This window comes from Phocoena phocoena, chromosome 10 (assembly GCF_963924675.1).
Source record: "Phocoena phocoena chromosome 10, mPhoPho1.1, whole genome shotgun sequence".
NCBI lineage: Eukaryota > Metazoa > Chordata > Mammalia > Artiodactyla > Phocoenidae > Phocoena > Phocoena phocoena.
Window position 1 is genome coordinate 56,297,047 of NC_089228.1, and position 15,403 is coordinate 56,312,449.

General features: G+C 42.5%; 1 protein-coding gene across 1 annotated transcript in view; it reads left to right on the forward strand.

Annotated features, from left to right (window-relative positions):
* Positions 1 to 1,398: 1,398 nt before the first annotated feature.
* Positions 1,399 to 15,403, forward strand: part of AZI2 (5-azacytidine induced 2) — a 34,964-nt gene continuing 20,959 nt past the window's right edge. Inside the window, exon 1 of the mRNA XM_065886140.1 lies at positions 1,399 to 1,821. The gene's annotated coding sequence lies outside the window, so the exon portion shown is untranslated. The remainder of the gene's footprint in view (positions 1,822 to 15,403) is intronic.

Sequence of the window (15,403 nt, forward strand, 5' to 3'; positions counted from 1 at the left end):
TCATGTCAACTTTAAGTTGTGCTCTTTGCTCATAACAGCTGTGAATTTTCACTTAAATCTAAAGCAAAACGAGAGGCTTAACAACAACACAAAAATATTTTAAAGTAAACCCTAGAGCCGAATCCATCCTTGATGAGCTGACTGTTGGTTGATGAATTAGAACTGCGATGCGGGGCTTCGCTGGTGGCACGGTGGTTAAGAATCCACCTGCCAATGCAGGGGACACGGGCTCAAGCCCTGCTCTGGGAAGATCCCACATGCCGCGGAGCAACTAAGCCTGGGCACCACAACTACTGCGCCTGCACTCTAGAGCCCAAGAGCCACAGCTACGGAGCCTGAGTGCCACAACTACTGAAGCCACGCACCTAGAGCCCGTGCTCCGCAACAAGAGAAGCCACCGAAATGAGAAGCCCGCGCACCGCAACGAAGAGTTGCCCCCGCTCGCCGCAACTAGAGAAAGCCCGGATGCAACAACGAAGACCCAACGTAGCCAAAAATAAATAAATAAAATAAATTAATTTTGTTAAAAAATTGATGCAGAAACATCTTCCAACAGAACACTGACTCCAACGATATTTAAGTCCTTAGTCGAAAGGGCTGGGGAGGAGTATCACTGTTGCTAACTGGCAGTCAGTAAGGATAAATGCCCTATAATTAAACATTTTCTCCTTTATTCGTTTAATCAAAAATAGGCCTACAGCTGGAGGGGTTCCGTCTGCCTGCGACCTCAAAGGACGGCCCCCCAACTCAACTACTCGTGACCCCACAGCTCAGGCCTGTCCATCCTCTACCTGGCGCAGCCGGGTACACCCTCCGAAGTCAACAGCTTCCACAATGTTAACAAGAGCTGTGTGCCGAATAACTAGGGGACCCGGAGCAACGCCCCGAAACTAGTCGGGTTAACAGCTCCCCCGCAGGCGCGAATCGTCACGGGTCCCCAGTTCCCGGCCACGGCGAGGCGAGAACTAGAAACCTACAAGAGCGCTACTATGCGGAGCCAACACGCGCTACAACGTTCGGGGACCCCCAAGCGGACGCTGAGGGAAAAAGACGGCGCTGTAGGAAGCCAGCGACTCAACCTCCGCCAAGGCGGATAACGTCTTACCACACTGCGGCACCGCCTCCACCTCCGGCGTCGCCGGGGCCGCGCCCGTCCAGTCGCGGGAGCTCACTATACACGTAGTACGCCGCGGCCCCGCCCACCCTGCTGCGTAAGCTCACGACACGTAGCACGCCCCGGCCCCGCCCACCCGGCGGCGGAGGCTCACGGGGCGCGTAGTACGCTGCGCCCTCCTTTTCTGCGCACTTTTCCCCCACCCAGCCCCAGCACTGGCTTGGCGAACGCCCTCCCATCTTCCTCCGGCCTGACTTCCGGTTTGCTTGCGCGGCCCAGGCTCCGAGCCGTGGATTACTGGAGGCCCCGTTTCCGGTCGTGCGTCGGACGCCCTCCTGGCCAGCCCCGTCGCTGCGCTCCCCCTGTGCGGCGCGGGGCTAGGGCGGGCGCTGACGGGGCCGGGTAACCGGCCTTCTCCGGCGGTGGCTCGGCCCTCGGCCTTGGCTCGGCTCTCCTTCCAGACCCTCCCGGGCTGTAGCCGACTGGCCGGCCGCGCCGGCCCTGGCGCCACCGAGGCGGGAGAAATGGGAGTCCCTCCGCGGCGTTCCCGGAGCGGCTGCCTTTGCCGGGGAAGCGGCGCTGTCTTTGAGGAAACAGGAAGCCCGCGGTGACCCCTAGCGACCCGGTTTGTTTTTGGTCCGTTTCCAAACGCTGGGGAATCGAAACTCGGCGGCCCTGGGGGCGGCCCCACGGAGCCTGTGTTCTGGGTGAGTGACGCGCTTTGGCCGGCCAGGGGGCGCGGGCGGTGCCGGGACCACCCTCTGCTGCCGTCGCCGGTGAGGAGAGACGCGTCATTTCTCCAGACCTTGGACCAGGGAGCGGCCCGCCTGGCATCCTCGACCGCGTCTACTCGGCGCGAGCCGGGTCGGGCCCCGCTTGGTCCTCGGTTCTCCCTAGTGTTTGTTTTCTTACCGTGCTCTGGTTTACCGTGGCGCCTGCAGTTTTATTTCATTCATTGGGGCTGCATTTAAATGGGATACCAAAGAGGGGTGTATGGTTAGGACGGTCCTGCTTGGGGTGATGTAAATCGACCCCTGTACATCACCGAGGGCTAACAGTAATGTTAGGTTTTTTCAGGATGGTTTTCCATCATTTGTTGAGTGGCTACTACATGCCAGGTAGGCTGAGTCTCTCGTCCCTACAAACAAGGAACTCAGATACTTAGAAGTGAGAAAATACAGAAACTGTAATACAGATGAAAACAAACTGCTCCAGGATATATTGGAGATATGCTGAGATGATCAAAGACAACCTACTAGGATTGAAATTGATCCTTGCCTCTTAAACATAGAAGACGCTTGCTTTTTTACTTTTAGAGTTTTAAATTTGACTGAATAAGATCTCAAGACATGGTTTACATTACTGTTATCTAAACTTACCGTGTCTAATTTACCAACCTGTTGTGATCACTCCTTACATCGTCTGTAAGTTACGAATGGTACATCCTTCACAGGGTTGTTAAATTTTAATGCTGTGTTTTTCTAAGATGGAAAGTTGTACACAAATGTAAGGTTTTAATGTTAAAGAGACATTGTAGTGAAATGGGAAATGCACTGGATTAAGTCAGAACGTTAACTCAGAATCTGAGTGCTGAATTTAACACTCACTTGACGCTGCCTAAGAAACCAAAATTCATTTTCCCTATCTCTAAAATGGGAATAATCTTTCTCTCCAAGGCATCAAAGCATAGTTTCTAAGAGTTTGCAGCTCTAGAGTCAGCTAACCATTTTTTCATTACTGGCTCCCACTGTTTCTTTTGTTTGTTTTTTGTTTTTTTTTTTTGCTGTACGCGGGCGTCTCACTGTTGTGGCCTCTCCCGTTACGGAGCACAGGCTCTGGATGCGCAGGCTCAGCGGCCATGGCTCACGGGCCCAGCCGCTCCGTGGCATGTGGGATCTTCCCGGACCGGGGAACGAACCCCTGTCCCCTGAATCGGCAGGCGGACTCTCAACCACTGCGCCACCTGGGAAGCCCGCTCCCACTGTTTTAATTGCTCCATCTGTGATATAAGGGAATTCTTGCTCACCTCGTAGGTCTTATGTAGATTTAATGAATTGTTATGGAGAACAAATGAGCTAGTTCCCCTAAAAGTCAAGGCACACTGCCTGACATGCCAACACAAAGCATTGTCATGATTATTAAATAAGATGATTTGATGGAAGTACTTCATAATTCTTGAAGTAATGAAACCAGTGTAATTTAATTTTTTTCTTTCATTTGGTACCTATATTTTGGATTAAAATACAGTTGTCATATCACTATTAGAGAGTAAATAACACTAATACTAGTAACATTTAGTGGGTGAAGATGCTCAGTTGCATTGAGATGTATTATTTATGAAAGGAATGAAAAGAAGTAGACTGCTTTTCATACCTGTGCTAACCCAGAAAGAGTCTTACAATTCCGTAGCCAGGGTAAGCTTTGCTTTTTTTAAATTTTAATATTTCGTTCATCTTTCTCTTACGGTACTTTCTCTATAGCGCCATTGGTGATTAGATTTCTATCTACTATACTTTAGATGTATGGTGAATGTTTTATTTGATTAGTTTATGGTAGTAGTAGCGGTGGGAGGGGCTATGGGCTAGGTATGGTTCAAGATATACACGGATTGTGGAATCTTCTAGATGTAAACTAGATGCTTTGTTTAAGCTATATCTTGTTTTGTCCAAGCACACTTTCCAGTATGCTTACCTTGTTACAACTTGTCTCCTCTCGTATAGTTGCTTAGCATGGGTTAGTGAGCTGGGGCTTTGCTGTGATACTTGAGGAGGGTGACGGGCGGTGTGTGCGTGCTTCATGGCCTTATTCAATTAAGCACTCTGCTCTTAATTTACTACTAAATCCTCCTTAAGTTTTTAGATTTCATAAAAACTTTCGTGTGGATATAAGGGGTGTTCTTAATATAGAAAATGTAGTCCATTTTTTCCCATCCCATAGGTTACACCTTGACCTAACGTTTTTATTTATGGTAGTTATGCTTACTTTCTCTCCCTTTTAGGGTTTGCTGAAGATGGCGGTATGTAGACTGAAGTAGCAAGGGTTGGTGAGGTTAATCGGGGTTTATCGGTTACAGAACAGGCTCCTCTAGAGGGATATGAAGCACTGCCAAGTCCTTTGAGTTTTAGGCTGTTGCCAGTAGTACTCTGGCGAATAGTCTTGTTTTGTGACTATTTAGGTTTACGACTAAGCATAGTGGGGTATCTAATCCCAGTTTGGGTCTTAGTTGTCGTGTACTCAGATTGTACTAAAGTCACTTTCGTGGTTTAGCTTAGTTTTAATTATGGCTTTTTACAGCTTAATTAGGATTTGACTTTATTTTGTATGATTCCTTAACACTCTTTACGCCGTGTCTCTATTAATTTGGGTCAGTCGTATGACCACGGTGGCTGGCACGAAGTTTACCAACCCTAGTTAACATGACTTAGTCAAACTTTCGTTCATGGCTTAATTTTTATCACTGCTGTGTCCTGTGGGGGTGTGGCTAAGCAAGGTGTTGTGAGCTGCTAGTGTAGCGTGCTTGATACCCGTTCCTTTTGATCTTTGTGATTTGGAAGGCATTCTCACCGGGATGTGGATGCTTGCATGTGTAAGTCTGTTAAGAATTAATAGAAAGGCTGGGACCAAACCTTTATGTTGATGGGGCTGGCGAAGCCCATCTAGACATTTTCAGTGTCTTGCTTTATGAAAAAATTTAAGCTACATTAACCCATGGGGTGTAAAAGATGTTCGTATAATTTCATTACGGGGCTTGTATCAAATTTAGTATTGATTTATGAAAAAAATTGTTCGTAGATCTAGGGACGAAGCTGTCTAGGGGGGTGGTGAATATCTAAGCAGATGGTTAGTTTTGTAGGGGGTAAGGGGGGTTTGATCCACTATGAGATACAGTTTTTTGAGCCCGGGGGGAATAATGGAGTACTGTGTCCTGTAACCATTAATTTAATTGCACATGTTGGTTGTGCTAGTCAAATAACAAATACATACAAGTCCAGCTACAATTTGCTTGCCTGTGACGAGACCTTTTAAGGTCATAGCTGAGTCTGTGCAGCCCCCCCCCCCCGCAAAAATAAAAAATACCAAATGTATGGAGTCTCAGTTATGTGTGAGCATGGGCTGATTAGTCATTAACCCATCGAGATGTCTTATTTAAGGGGAACAAGTGGGCGATTTTAAGTTAAAATGGTCCTGAAGTAAGAACCAGATGTCTTATAAAGATCACCGTTAATGACATGTCCTATGTATGATCAATAATATTATGTAATATGTAAAATTAATAAAATTTAATATGACCTTTAACTGCTCGTGGGGAAAATAAATGAATGCACAGTAATACATAGTATGTATATGTATACATTTACAGGAAGACGCTATTATTGATATGTGGACATGCATGTGTATATGATTTACACAACAAAAGTATTATAAAATAAATAATTTTCAATACTGACATAGTACTGTAGCCTGGTGGTTATTCTACAATAAACCTTTTCAAGGAATAGTTTATGTAGAATTTCAGCTTTGGGTGCTGGTGGTGAGGTTTAATGCTTCTTCCTTGAGTCTTAGGGAGGTGTGAGTTTCTCCTTTTCCGGTTTACAAGGCCGGGGTATTTTGTTATACTACAAAGACTTCATTTTAGGAGTTTATTTTCAATAAGACTAGTTACTGGTATTAACACTAGGGATTAAGAGAAAATATAAGATGGATGCTAATTGGCCTACAATTATGTATGGGTGTTCTACGGGTTGGCCTCCAATTCATGTTAGAGTTAGGAGATCTGCGACTAGTACTCAGAATAAGAGTTGGCTAAAGGGTCAGAATATTATGCTTCGTTGTTTAGATGGAGGCAGTTAGTGGGTAGGCAGTTAGTGAGATAACTCGGTGAGGGTTATAAAAATGAAAGTGGGGTTTTTCATACTCTATATCTGGTGCTGGGTACATTTTTGGGCACTCACTGAATTATAGGGCATTGAAAAATGGCACTTGACAGTCCCTTCTTTATAAACCAGTTAGCTCATTCCTGCCCTTAATTATTTCATTAAAAAAAGGGAAAGGTGTTGGTTTCTCTCTGTAAGACTTAATCCTTATTCCATAGAAGTGGGCACAGGGATAGTCTGGCTTTTGAGGGGTAGAAAGATGATGAAAATTCTAGATAAGATTCAATTCAGGAGGCAATGTAAAGTCGAGGAAAGAGCCTACTAAATAGGCCTTGATTCAGACCCTAGCTCTGTCACATACTGCCAGTGTGAGTATAGACAAATTTGCCTCAGTTCTTTGAGCCTCTGTTTGCTCACCTGTGGTGACAATACCTTTCTAGTCAAGTTTGGTGTTGGCATAATATGTGTACTGTATCTTTTACTCAGTTCCTGGTAAAAGTGAATTCCCTTCTCTCTGTTTAGGTTGCCATACTGTATTTGCATTAAAAGTTTGCCTTCACAATATAGGAAGGGCAGCAGCATCTCAGTGATGTAGTTCAACCCTGGCATTTTATTAGTGGGAAAACTTAGATCTGGAGAGGTAAACTAATCAATAATAAAGGTGGCAGTTCTTAGACTAGAGTCTGGGTTTCTGAATCTCAGGCCATTGTTCTTTCTACCACTGAGTTCTGCCTTGTCCAGATTCTTATTGGGAAAATAAGACTCAATTTTGTATTGCCTCTCAGAATGTGGTATTAAAAGCATAAATTTGGAAGATGGCTTATCTGGGTTCACATTCCCACCTTTGCTGCCGATTCTTTATGTAGGTGTAGGTAAGGTATTTTAATTTTTCTAAGATTTGTTTATAAATTAGGAAGATAATACCTACCTGAGAAGTAGGAAAATGCATGCTGTCCAGAAGAAATTTTCCTCTACCTTAATATTATTGGAGCCAACCTGAGGATTATAATCCAGGAGACAGTCTTTAAGAAAGCTCTAAGGACTGTTCTGCCCTTTAGAGGTCAAAGCATAGTTATATATAAGTTTTTGAGACAAAGGATTATATGTCAAGTGACATATTTTTGACAGTTTACACAATCCAGATCTAAATGTACAAAGTGAGTAATGAGTCATGGGTCATTGTGGCCTCTTACGAGATTAAGAAGGAGGTTATCTCCTAGGGAGGTCTGGTTAATGCGATGTACAACACACCAAAGGGAGGGAGGAGGCCCAAAAGGGTAGAGAAGAATTTTATGTTTAAATTTTTCTTATCTTCTATAAAATATAAATTTTATCTCATCACTTCCCCCTTTTGATCTTTAATCTTTTGATAGCATTAGGTGATCAAATATTTGGTTGCCTTATGCCAGGGTGGTTGCTTATGTGCCCTGGGTCCATCATGTCCTTTGGTGTTGGGTCTTAATAGCTTGTTTTACAGAGTGGTACTAGTGAGATGTCTGTCAAGGACTAATGGTCAATTCCAGTTGTCCAATAGGACTTATGCCAATTCTACCTTGCAGGTGCGTTGTGCGTGTTCATTAATTTATAGAGAGCTATATAGGATTGACAATAGGAGTAACAGTGTCAGTAGTAAACGTTTAAGCCAAGATCCTCCTAAATCATAACATTTTCCTAGTATTTTTTCTAAATTGGGGAGAGGAGTATTCAGAGTGGAAATTTGACTCTTCATAGGTGTTATGAGTTAACAAATATCTCGGCCAAATGGTCATACTATTGGAAAAGTGATAGAAACCCAGCACACTAGCATTAAAGGCAAATTGGCAGTGGCTGTTTCCAAGGCTACCCATAGGTGACCTTTAGCCCAAGGGAAACCAGTTGCACATCTTTCTAACCATCCTGGAGACAGCCAAGGCCATAAACTTGTTCCATGAGTCCATTAGGTCCCATTAGGAGCTACCCAATATCTTTTCATCTAGTGAAAAGGAGTGTTTAGCACGTTCAGAACAGGTGTCATTAATTGGCCAGGTAAGAGGGTCCCACTTAGTGATATTGAAGGTAATGGGTAGCTTGCACAATACTAGAGTTTCTTCTAAAATAAAATAAGGGCCATCCAGTTAGAGCCTTGGAGAGGAGAAATCCTCCAAGGAAACTAGGAATACTGGACTTAGGTCCACAAACCTATGGTTTGTTTGGATTGATTTTTTTGAAACTTGCAAATGATTGAGCCCAGGGAAGAAATACATTGGATTCATAAGCAAAAGTGTGAGCAATTGTCAAAGTAATAGTGTGCAGGCCTGGGTCATCTTGTGTCAGCTGTCTACTTCAGATGTCATTGTCTTGTTCTGGTCTGGTAGTGCTGGTCCTAGTTAGTCAAAGTCGGGTGTCAGAGACAAGAGTTACAGTTCATTCAGGAGAGGAAGCCTGATATGGCCCTGTCCCACATGGCTGTACAGAGTCTTTTATCTTATGTCTTTTCCAGTGTGCATAATCTCCTGGTTGCAGGTCATGGTGAATCTGATCTTCATCCAAAAATAGATTATTGTGATCAGCTTTAGAAACAAACTAGAGTATTGTTTTAATAATTCAATTAAACTTTACAGTAATAAAGCATAACAACAAGGAGCCATCTAAGAAGTGAGTCTTAGGTGGTAAATATAAAAAAAAAGCCTCATTTAGCAAAACTAGAATTTAATATCCACTGAAGCATAATCTTTTTCTCTAAAATTACCCTTATTTCTACCAAATATAGCCATATTAATTTGTTTGCGAAATAAGTCTGTAATTGACCACATAGACTCATAAATTGGCTGTGTTGGAACTTTTCATAAGGAATCTTAGATTAAACCTTTAAAAGACCTCTCAAGGCCAGATAAATTACACCAAAGGCTTGCCACAGATTCTGCCTGCAATATCTATAGATCTGGGTGAAGTTCTCTCTTTTTGAGATCCCCAAAATACCTTGAGATTCCTGTACCTATCAGGAGGTGGCCTTCCTTATTTACCTGATAAAGGTGCTGGGAACCTAAGAGTTTCCAATTTCTGGAGGGAGTGGTTGGATAGAGAGAAAAGATAAATGTTTCAATTCTACTTACAAAGGTGTAATTTACCAAATTGCTGTAAGTCATAATTAGCTCGAGGGGAAAGGTTTCCTTGTATCCGGAAAGCACAGATTAAAAACCAGTGGTGTTTTAGCCAAAAATCAAAGGGAAGTTTTGGGAGTGGTAAAAGGACTGGTGGGCTTTAAATTGTGGAGCCACACCTCTGGTTCTGTAAAGACTGGATTTGTAATTTAAAAAAAAAAAAAGACACCTGTTTTTTGTTTTTTATGCGGGCCTCTCACTGTTGTGGCCTCTCCCATTGTGGAGCACAGGCTCCAGACGCGCAGGCTCAGCGGCCACGGCTCACGGGCCCAGCCGCTCTGCAGCATGTGGGATCTTCCCGGACCGGGGCACGGACCCGTGTCCCCTGCATCAGCAGGCGGACTCAACCACTGCACCACCAGGGAAGACCAGACACCTGTTTTTAATTACTCAAAGAATTGGATTGCCACAGCAATGATATCAAGACCTACCCATCCACCTATGTTGGAATGTTCTTTCCCTCACTGAGCTTAGAGGAGAATGCCAAAAAAAAATTCCTATCAGGCTCTGAATATCAGCTCTGGTCAGTTTAGTCCAACCAGTGGCCTTGCATCTTGGTAATCCATTTACAGAAACTTTTGAGGATCCTCCCTGGGTTTAAGAAATTCTTTAACTGTGGCCCTCAGTTGGCCTCTGATCTGAACTGGCTTACTTATAGCCTCGGGTGATTCCATTTCTAATGGTAACCACTTAATAGTGTCTTCAGAGTGGAAGGCAATTCAGACAGAGGATTACAAGAATGAGTACTTGAAGGGAGGTTAGAGGAGAGCAGTAGTTATGTCAGTCTTTTTTTTTTTTTTTTGGCCATGCTGCACAGCATGCGGGATCTTAGTTCCCAACCAGGGATCATCAGTCTTTAAAGGATTTTTTTTGTTTATTTTAGGTACTTGTTATAACATTAATATTTCATTAGCTTTCTACAACAAATCTTTCAATGAAGCTGTTTTGGCATTTTGAAGCCTTCTGGGGCTTCTGCATACCAATTAAAATAGATAAAATAATTTAAGATGAGAGCTCTCTAAAACTTCAAATTTACAAGTCTTTCTAATTCAAAGGAACTGAGGAGCTAGCCCTACAGATATTTTCTCATGCTAATGCTAATCTAATTTTAGAAACGGGAAAAACTCTTACCACTCTTGTTTCCAGTAGACCCTGTAGGCAGTGTTCCAGGAGACTGACTGACAGGGTAAGAACTTAGCTTCTGCTGGCTTTCTTTAACTGTGCATGCAAAAATCAGTTTTGGAAAGCCAAAAAAGAGCCCCATCTTGGCTGTTTCAGGGCAGGATATCCTTTAATTCTCAATTAAGTAAGCACTTGCAAGCATAGGTAAACCCAGCTGGCATCCCCATAGGTGGCAGTCTTTCTAGGAGCTGTTTGGCCTTTAAGGCACAGTTTCCCATTATGAATTTGGTAGTCTAATTCAGATATGAGATATGCTCTGAACAACTTTCTGAGGATAGAAAGGTGGATGGGATGTGTGCTGCTTCTCTCTCGCTCCCTGAAGAGTTACTCTTGGATTAGTTCTACTCTTCTACATGTCTCGGTTTCTCCCTCCCCCAGTAAAGCCTCTGAGAGTGTTCAGAGTGAAACTGAGTAGGACACTGTGGGGCTCCTGGGCACAGAAGCCTTCCTTGTACCCTGTTTCTTAACTCCAGCCTCCATGACTCTCCCTGAGTTCCAGAGGGCAGATTCAAACAGTTACTAATCCAGGAAGGGAGGGGATGCAGAGAGGAGGGAGGAGCAGCCAAGAAACAATTGTGCAGCCTTGGGGCAGGGTCCTGGTTCCCCCTCAAGGGATACACATAACAATGTCTTTAAGCTCTTTAAAATGTCAGCATTCTTCATACCAGAGAAAGACCACCTGAGACTACATTAAAGGAACCAGAGAAGCTCATTAAGCAGATTACCTGAGACCAGATGAAAGGAGGCACACCCTAATCTTATCAGCAACCTCACCCTTGAACCATTGCTATAAACTCATCATATCCTCCCAGGTCAGGACACACAGTTTTTTGGGGCAGGAGCCTGCTTTGTCCCCCTTTGCCTGGCAAAGCAATAAAGCTATTCTCTTCTACTTCACTCAGAACACTGTCTCCGAGATTCGATTTGGCACTGGTACACAAGAAGCTGAGTTTTCAGCATCAAGAGCACAAGACAATCAGTCTTTCTAGTGTGCACCTCTGGAAGAGCAGTATTTAATGGTTGTAGTGGGTTCCCCTTCCTCTGTAGGACTGCAACATCATGAGAGTTGATCCTCAGATACTTAAACTAGGTTCTCAGTCACTTGAGAATACCTTGTGGCTGGAAGGAGCAGCTGTCCCTTGTTCTTCAGACCTGAATTAATTCAGTTTCTCATTTCACTAGCAGAAGTTTTGTTCAGACCATGTATTGATTTGTTTTTTAAAATTTAACTCTAACAAAAACCTAGCCACCTATGTTTCCCTGGGCCTCCTGCCCAGCCCAGATCCCCTTAGGTCCCCTGCCTGGGAAATGCACCGGTTACCCTTAAGACTCCCAAGTCTTAAGTAAAAACAGCCTGAATAAAATTTATAGGATCATCGCTTAAAAGTAATGAGATCTGAATATCAGAACTCATCAGAACATCTGAGCTGGTGGGGCTTAATGAGCCCATGCTGGTACTGAGCACTGGTTCACAGTAGATGCCAGGTGTCCTCTGGTGGTAAGACATGGATGTCAACAAAAAGATTAATCAATAGTCTATCTAAGAAAGAAATGGGAAATATTATTTGAGCCAACCTGGTGATTGTACTGGAAGACAGTCTTTTAGAATGCTCTGAGGGCTGCTCCACCCATTAGAGGTCAAAGCACAGTTACATGTTTTTGAGACAAAGGGTTATACTCTAAATGCTGTGTTATTGACAGTTTATACAATCCAGATCTGCCAAGTACAAAAAGTGAGCAGTGGGTCATGGGGTCATCATGACCCCTTAAAGATTAAAGGAAGTTATCTCCTAAGGAGGTCTGGTTAATGCTGATGCACAACACACACTAAAGGGGAGGGAGGAGGTCCAAAGGGGCAGAGAAAACTTTTATGTTTAAATTTTTCTTGTCTTGCCATAAAATACGAAGTTTATCTTATCACCTTCCACGTTCCTTTGGCTGGTCTAAGAATTAAATTGACATGAGGGTAGGTTAACAGGAGAAAATGAAACAAAAGTTTACTAATAAGTATACATGGGAGAGACCCAGGAGAACTGAGTAACTTGCCAAAATGGTCAAAGCCCTCGCCTTAAATATTACCATTCTCAGCTAAAGACAAAAGGGGATGTTAAGGGTGGGGAAGAGTCAGTTATGGGAGGTTCCTAGAATGAGCACAGTAAACAAGGTTGTTATAAGAGTTTCTAGACATTTGGTCATCCTTGCTTTCTGGAAGAGAGAGGGAAACACCTTTACAAATGGATATTTCCCTTAAAAATGTGAATGTTTCTTACAAAACAGTAACTCCTACTTGGTCTTCACAGTTTTTCCCCACCTCTCTTATTTCTTAGAACATAACCAAAGAGACATATTTTGGGGGGGTGAATTTTCCCCTACTATGCAGAAGCACTAGTACCTGTCATATGGTTAGTGAGCAATAAATAGGAAATATTAAGATGATTAAATACAACAGGATAATCATTTTTTTCCTAGAAAAAAGACTAATCTGGTGTCAGAAAATAATTCTATGTTTTCTAGTCTCTCACACCCCAGTATGTATAGCATACCTCAACTGAAGTCCTCTCAATGTTGATTGTAGAAAAGAGTGAAATTTAAGGTCTTCTGAATTCTGATTAATAATGTTTGAATTTTTTTCTTCTTTTTACATCTCTTCCCTAGCCTTCAGCAACTGCTATTCTCTTTTCTACCCACCTCATCTGGCAGATTGTGCCCATCTTTCTCCATTAATATTGTGATATTGTGATATGTAAGAAAAACATATGTGGTCACTCATCTGACCAAAATATATTTCTCATATACATTTGGTCTTCATCCATGGTTCCTTGGCTCACAGCTCCCCAAACCCTTGGAATTACCTGAGGGATAAGAGCCATGGGAGCATCTTTTGCCATAATATTTGGTCTCTTGTCCTCAGTTTCTGAAACCTTTTCAGAGCCATCAAGGTGACATAAATGGATATCTTGTTACTTATAACAAGAGACTTTCCACCTTGACTGGATTTATGTTAATGAGGTGACTTTTGGAAAGCACAGCAGGATGAGGGCTGGTTGCCAGGGGAACTCACCAGGTGATTAGAGAATTAGAACTTTCAGTCCCATTGACCAGGGGGATGGAGGGTGGGGGGGTGAGATATGTTGAATCAGTTGCCAGTGATTTAATCAGTCATGCCTATGTAATGAGGCCTCCATAAAAACCCAAAGAGGGGAGGGTTTAGAGAGCTTCCAGGTTGGTGAACCAGAACATTTCCACATGCCACTATGCTGGCCCCAAACTCCAGGAGGCCAGAAGCTCCTTTGTTAGCACCTGGCCCTGTGTATCTCTACATGTGGCTGTTGATTCATACCCTTTAATATCCTTCGTAATAAACAGTAATCAAGTAAGTAAATGGGTTTCTTTGGTTCTCTAAGCTGCTCTAGCAAATTAATCAAATTCAAGAAGGTTGTGGGAACTCTGATTTACAGCCAGTTGATCAGAAGTACAGGTAACAACCTGGACTTGCTGATCGGTATCCTGAATTGGAGGGAATCATTGGAACCTCCATTTTGCAGCTGGTCCCTCAGAAGTACAGGTAGCAACTTGGGCTTGCCTTTGGCTTCTGAAGTAGAGGGAAGTCTTGTGGGACTGAGCCCTTTACGTGTGGAATCCCATGCCATCTCTAGGTAGATAGTGTCAGAATTGAGTTGAATTGTAGGGCACCCAGCTGGTGTCCAGATCATTGCTTGCTGATGTGGAAAATGCCTCCTCCCCAACACTGGAATTGGGTGATCACAACAACTGTTAATCGTTCTTGGGAATTTCATTGTTCTCAGCAATTGTCAACATCTTTCACCTCAGTCCTTTCTAATTCTCTTAATTTGTACTTCTCTTATGTAAACCTCTGAAAAGAAACAAAATCTAATTGCCAAATATATAAAATGTTTTCATAATTATATATAAATTTGTCTATAGATAAATATATCTCATCCTCCTATATTATTGTGGTTAGATGAAATGATGAATATGAAGTAACTTTCTGTAATAAGAACAAAATCTCCATGCAAAAGTTAGGTGATGACACTGTTGTAAAGCAGTTATACTCCAATAAAGATGTTCAAAAAAAAAACAAAAGTTAGGTGATGTTTACCAACTGATAACATAGAACTAACCATGCGCACAAATGTTTAAGAGTACTAGTTATCATTGGGATTCTGTAAATCACGTAGTATCCACTTAGCTCTGTTTCCACTACAGTAGCGGTCCTTAAATTGGAATGGGACTTAAAGTCACATGGACTGATTACTGACAGTTCAGTTTGATGATTTTCACCCCAACATTCTGATTTGCATAGATCTGCACTGGAGCCTAGCAGTCAGTAGTTTTGAAGAGAACTCTAAATGATTCTAAGGCAGTTGTCCATTCCTCACTTTGCAAACACTGCTCTAGGTCAGCTCCAGTTTCTTAGAATATTCTTGTAAAAGACCATTTTTTGTGTTGCATGTCCCTGTAGGATACATTTATCATTGACTTTCATGATAGAGAGAGGCCCACTTAATCTTGTTTTGGGATAATATTTTTGACATTTGTTAAGTTTTAAAAATTCATATTATCACTTCCTGCTAGGCTATTTAAAATACTATCTAATCTTTTGATCATTCTAATCTTTGATAATAATCTGCTCATTGTACTCACTTTTTAAAGATTAAAGTAAATACAGGTTTGTTATTTTAAGATAATTTAAGTTATGGTAAATAAGGTTAGATACAGTATAAATTTTCGCGAATGTTCTAGCTTTGTCTAGTGTAAGTCTAATAATAGCCAATTAGGCTTTTACCATTTATGCAGAAAATCAAATTTTCTGGGCCGGATACTTTGGATACCCATGAAGAGGCATTTCATCACAAAGTATATAAAACTGAATCTTACTTTACTGTGAGTTAGGCTACTGCAGCTCCCTTTATTTCTCTGTAGAAATAAGGTTGAGGAAGGATGCTTGCATAAGCAATAAAGCCAAAGGTTACACATAGCCTATTTTGTTACTTTGCTAGCAATTTTCCTTTCAGTATAGTAATAAATACAGTGGGATATCTGCCTTCTATTATTTGGTACCTTTCTGAGAT